Source organism: Chiloscyllium punctatum, chromosome 10, assembly GCF_047496795.1.
Source record: "Chiloscyllium punctatum isolate Juve2018m chromosome 10, sChiPun1.3, whole genome shotgun sequence".
NCBI lineage: Eukaryota > Metazoa > Chordata > Chondrichthyes > Orectolobiformes > Hemiscylliidae > Chiloscyllium > Chiloscyllium punctatum.
This window is the reverse complement of record NC_092748.1, coordinates 30,888,198-30,894,197: the sequence shown is the minus strand read 5'-3', so window position 1 is coordinate 30,894,197 and position 6,000 is coordinate 30,888,198. Positions and strand designations below refer to the sequence as shown.

At 38.9% G+C, this 6,000-nt stretch overlaps 1 protein-coding gene across 5 annotated transcripts in view; it reads left to right on the top strand.

The window, feature by feature from the left end:
• The first annotated feature begins 796 nt into the window (after window positions 1-796).
• The window catches only part of LOC140481978 (uncharacterized), a 160,860-nt gene continuing 155,656 nt past the window's right edge, over window positions 797-6,000 (top strand). For 4 of the 5 annotated variants that reach the window (XM_072578759.1, XM_072578760.1, XM_072578758.1 and 1 more), the window contains exon 1: window positions 1,353-1,492. The gene's annotated coding sequence lies outside the window, so the exon portion shown is untranslated. Of the gene's footprint in view, window positions 878-1,352; window positions 1,493-6,000 lie in introns of those variants that run through there. The other variant, XM_072578757.1, reaches the window with a different exon arrangement.

Below are 6,000 nucleotides of genomic sequence, written 5' to 3'. Positions count from 1 at the left end.
GACAATATTCCCAGTTCTTGCTAATGAGCCTCAGTGCTGGAAGGAGTGGTCAAACCAAATTAGCACTCGCATGAAAAATCTTGACACCAAGTCAGGAGAAATGTTGCCTGTGCACAACATATTTTCAGGTAATTCAAGGAATATAACAGATTGAATTTTATTTGTTCTTTCGCATGTTATGGACATCATTGTCAATATCAATATTTGTTGCCATCTCTAAATATAGGTAACAATTCCACTTGAAAGATGGTAGCCCATCTTTGCAGTTATGCTTCCAATGCTATTAGGTTGGAGATTCCATGATTTCAATGCAGTGACAATGAAAGAATGACAATGTAGCTCCAAGTCAGGATGGTGTTTTGGCTTGGAGTGAAGCCTGCAAGTTCTGGCGTTTGCATGATTCTGCTGCCCTTGTCCTTCTCAATGATAGAGTTTGAGTGTTTGTCAGGTGTTGTTGAAGGAGGCTTGGCACATTGCTGTGGTCCTTCTTGCAGATGGAACCAATTGCTCACCGTGCATTTGTTGTGAAGGTGATGGATAGGATAATATTAAAACAGGCTGCTTTGTCAAGCCTCATGAATGTTGATGGATTTACACTCATTCAAGCAAGTGAAAAACATTCCAGCACACTGCCGACTTACACCTTGTAGACAGAGGACAGTCTTTGGTCAGTCAGGAGGTAAATTCTTTGCTGAAAACTGATTGACTCTAACCTGTTCTGGTGGATCCAGTTAAGTTTCTGACTAATAGATGGATGCTGAGAGATTCAGTGACGATAATGTGTTTGATCATCAAGGGGAGATGGTCTGATTCATTCTTCTTGGAGATTCTGTGTTGCAGCATACGTGGATGTGATCAAATTGAAGTCTCAACAAAAGTAAGAGTGGGGATAAGGAACTGAAAGTGAGAGGATATGGGCAAAGTAAAATGAATTGTATTTACTTTCTGTTTTACTGTCATACCATGGGTATATTTTGGAATTGAGTGCAGTTCCAAGATATGGCGAGGTTAAATAAGCATGCCTTAAAATGTTTGAGAATTTGTATCTTATACAAATGAAACTGAAAGAGCTGCACTGCAGCTTGATTTGGCTTTATAAGTCACTTTGTGCAGTCTGTTAGTCCCCAGTAGAGTTGGACATAAAAACTCCAATAATAATGTCTCCATTAATTATTTCATGCCATAGACTCAGGCTTAAGATCAGGTACTGGCAACAGCATAATTGACATTTATGCAGTCCTTGGAAAGAGTGATTCAAGGGGAGGGGCATGGGCGAGCTCAATGAAATGGAATTTCATCTGTCATTTAACAGAAGAATTACATTTGCTTTTAGCAATATCCTCCAATGAGTAGGCTGATCCTCGAACTCATTACTTGTCTCCTCTGTAAGCATGAACAGGAATGAATAGTACACTGTACAGAAGAAGCGTTGCGTGAGAACACATTCTGTACATGATACGGACAGTTCCAATCTGCAGGCGCTTCCTCAGCTGTAAGTGATCAATTCATACCTTTGATTAGACAGCAGGAATTTAGTTCTCTTGGAAATAATTTGTGAGAATTACAGCGTTTGTTTTGAAACTTTCTTGTGGCATTTATTCCAAAACCTGTAAGTGTGTTCCACTGCAATGAGTACTTCTTAATTTTACCAAGAAATGTTGAGAAAACAACAGCTTGTTAATAACTTGCAAGTGGACCAAATTCACTTTCATTTCTTTAAAAAGTCAGAAGTTTTCAGAAGATTTGATCATTTCGATGGGTTCTGAGTACTGGTCTTTTTAGAACTTGTGTTAAATAAAGAAAAGATTGGACAGGAGTGTGCAGAATTTAAATCTAAAAACATGTTTCACAAAGCTGTTCTGGGGTAAGATACCACCCAGAGGCTAGTGGTTTCCTCTGCATGCTATTTGCAGCAAAAGTGTAAATGCATTTCATTACATACAGCAAGAAAAAAAGGAACTCTTTACTGTTCTTGTGCTTTTGTGCCATACAGTCTATGTTCTGTGCTGAGTTGGACAAATTCAGTTCGGGCTGCACTGCATTTGGCAGCAACAATCAGGACTGCACGAGGCGAAATAGAAGATGCCAGGCATATTTCTGACGCCTGATTTCCATTGATTCTGAAAACCACAAATGCTGATGCTGTACAAAAGCAGAATTGTGCAACATGATGCACTCCATGGTTGAATATCCGACAAAGATTCACACTGTCATGTTTGGATTAGCACCACTTGGGGTGAGATCCCTGAGGGTTACAGTTTCCTGTGGAACCACCCAGAGTCAGAATCATGTTGTCGCAGAGGATGGAAGCTATGAAGAATTTAATTGAAAGCACATTGGCAATACAGAGCTGTTGAATCATAAAGTGGCTACAATAAAAAGGAGACTCTTCATTCCATTGTATCCAAATTGACTGTCTGCAGCAACAGGTTATCTCCCCACCTTCTCTGGTGGCCATGCACATTATAGCTTTTGAATAATTTTCCAATTCTCTTTTCTCAAGGAAGTACCAAAATTGTAGATTCCAACCATTCGCTACATTAGGAATATCTTCTTTATGTTACTGTTGCTTCTTTACTAATCACTATAAATCAGGGTTCTCTGCTTCTTGACTCTTCCCCATTATTTTGAACACCTCTATTGAGTCTCCCATTTTCTCTCTCTCCCTCTCTAAGGAAAACAGTCCCAGTTCCTCCAACTTATCTACATCACTGAAATCTCTGATTCCAGGAATGTGTCTCATAAATCTTTTACGTCCTCACATTCCTTGTAAAAGGAAAACACTTGTTCATTTTTAAAAAATGATTTCTTCTGAAATATGTTGTAGGCGCAGAGAACAGTCAGAGCAGAGCACACTCACACAAGTACCAAGCAACAAGAATGTCCATGTTTGCTGCTTGAGTGAAAATGGATGGACCTTCTAAAATAAAACTACTTAGTCTTCTTCACATAGTGCCAAGGGATGTTGTACACCCACTTGAAGAATCAAATAGATGTCCTTAATTCTTATACAAAAGATAATGTCTCCAGTGCTATTGCAGTCTTTGAATGATGGAGCCACTTTGTGTTCAAAATGTGGACCATACAGGTTCATCTGCTATAGTACGTGTTTCATCAGCGTAAATTGGCTGTAAGGCAATAGACGAATTGTGGATGTTGTTTGGATAACGCAAACTTTCTCCTGAATGGATATAGCAAATTTATATTTGCGAGCTTCTACAGTGCTATTTTCCATAACAGTTTTTAATAGCTCAATTTTCTATAGCGCGAGGTTGCAGAGGAACACAACTGTCGCATTGTAGCAGAATGATCCTGTATTATCATCAATGGTTTTCCCCAATGATAAGCACAATAAAATGACTGTAAGGTTATATAACTTCTATCTGATTAAAAATCTGCAATTTCTTAGAAACTTCAGTGCCGTCTTTGTAAATAATATGTGAATAGATGCAGGTCGAAGCAATTTGGATTAGTAATGGTGTGAGTAAACAGCTGAAATAAAATACAAGTGAGAAAACAAGTAAAAAATTCATTGACAAATTAATTGGCACACTCCTACTGCATCTCTTGTTTTTTCTATAATGAAGCTTCACTCAGCTGACTCTTTTGATGAACAGTTTTCATACATTAATATATGTTTTAACATGTCTTTCCTGTTTCAGTTGCTGACTATCCTGTTGGTCAATTCCAGTATTTTCTGATCTTCTTTCATATTTTGAATATTGATATATATAGTTTTAACTATTTGCCTTTGATATCTGCTTTGAGTTTAGTTGGCAATTCGAATTTTTTACTCATCAGTGATATGTCCTGAGCTAATGTCGATCTTTTCCTCTCTTTAGGAGGAGCTGTGCTTTTGTTAATATTTGAACAGAAATTTTAGCTTTGTGGTTAGTGGTTAGTGCATTTTTTTCTTTTGTCTGTTTTTAATCAGTCACAAACAATGTTCATTCTTTTGATCAAGTTGGAGAAAACAATTGGAGTACAGTAGTTCAAGTTAAATCAACTTTTTGTGGCTAGTTGATGTTCATGTATCCTGGTGGCTAGTTTTCTACCTGTTTGCCCAATGTAGTGTAGAACATCAATGAGCCACAAAAAGACATGACCCACTCTCACTAGTATCCTTACATATAGATGAGGAAGGACACTACTCGACTGAGACAACACATCTATCCTAGGACAAGCCGAACAGAGTCACACATGAAAGTTCCTAGAAGCATGGCATTCCAACTGGAACTCTATCAACAAACACATCAACTTGTATCCTGATGACCGCCCTCTGAGAAAAAGAACAGGAAATGACATTGCCAAAGGAAATGACATTACCAACCCAAGGAAACCCAAACACATAAATAGGAAAGTGAGTCACTAAGACTCGTGCTTCACCGGACACTCTCATTGATGATGTTACCTAGTATGGTGACGAAATATCTGAAAACAAACCTTTCAGCTCAGGGAGCAAACTTACATCCTCGAGGAGTCTTTGAGGTGTAAGGATTTTATCTTGAGGCCATGTTTGTTTAATTGATCTCTTGCATCCTCAGCAAGTATAAATATTTAAGTTGTCCGTTGAGCTCTTAGTGTTCCAATAGTTCTTTTTAATCAGCCTTGTAGCCAGGCACTCTTCATTCCTGATAAGTTGAGAGAAAGAAAATTTTATCCAGCTGGTTCTAGTCACAAATTTCCCTCTCCTTCTCTGCCAAAAGCAGCTCCCTGAAATACATCTGGTTTGTATATTCCAATGTCCAAGTTCCTTCTTTCCAACTTTGATAATTGTACATGATGTTTTTAACTTCACTATGTGGCATGTATCAGACAGGTGAAAATTAGATTAGGAGCGAAGGGTTTCATCATACCTGTCCATTTCTATTTTTCAAGGTCATGCAATGGGATCATTTGTATCTACAGAAGAAGACAAACTAGGTCTCAGCTAAACATGCTATTAAGTTATAAGGGAAGATGATGGTCTAGTAGTATTATTATTGGCCTATTAATTCAGAGGATCCAAGTGTTGTTTCATGGACCAAGGCTCAAATCCTACCATAACAATTCAATAAAAATCTGGCATTGAGAGTCTAATGATGACCATGAATCAATTATCAGGAAAAACCCATCTGCTTCTCTAATAGCTTTTGGCGAAGGAAACTGCAATCCTTATCTGGTCTGACCTATATATGACTCCAGACCCGCAGCAATGTGGTTGAGTCTTAACTGCCCTCTCAGTAGCTAGGGATGGGCAATAAATGTGGGCCTAGCCAGCAATGTCCACATCTCATAAATGAATAAAAGAATGTTATATTACGACCCTGGTTTGTAAATCAATTAAAGCTAATCTGTTCTACTTAAAGCCAAGCTGCACCCCATAAAGGGTTAGTTGTGCTCATTTTGGTTGTAGAAGATACCTGATGTAGTCAGTAAAACATTCAAAGTAGGAAGAATGAGCATTGCACAGTAGGGCAAAGGCCTAGTAATAATACCACAGTATGAAGAGAAATCAAATCTAACAAACTTCATGACTGATTGCCTCTTTCCTTACACTAATCATTACTCACATTGCAGGCAGAAATAATTGGGTGAGTTTACTATAAAGGGAAACTGTAATGATTCCTTTGAGTGGTCAATCTATCACCACACAAAGACCTCAAGACACCATTGCCCCAATCAGTTGCCTCCCTAGCGTGTGAAAAAGGTGGCGAGTTCTGGCACAGAAACCAAGGTGACATGCTTGCAAAGTTTAGGGAGATTGCCTCCAATTGCCCCAGATTGGGAGAAACCAGAGGTATGGATGGCGGGGAAAGGGATGGCTTCTGTCCTTGCCTCAGTACCCCCGTCCCCTACTTTTTCTGCAAACCACACCCTGTGACAAAACGGAAATGAAGAAATCTTCCTTTCCATTTCCTGGAACTGTTCCACAGTAGGCCTCAATTGGTGATCCCTAGGACCCAGAAATTGCTGCACTTTAACTGGATCACAATATCTAGCAACCTGATGCACCAGTAT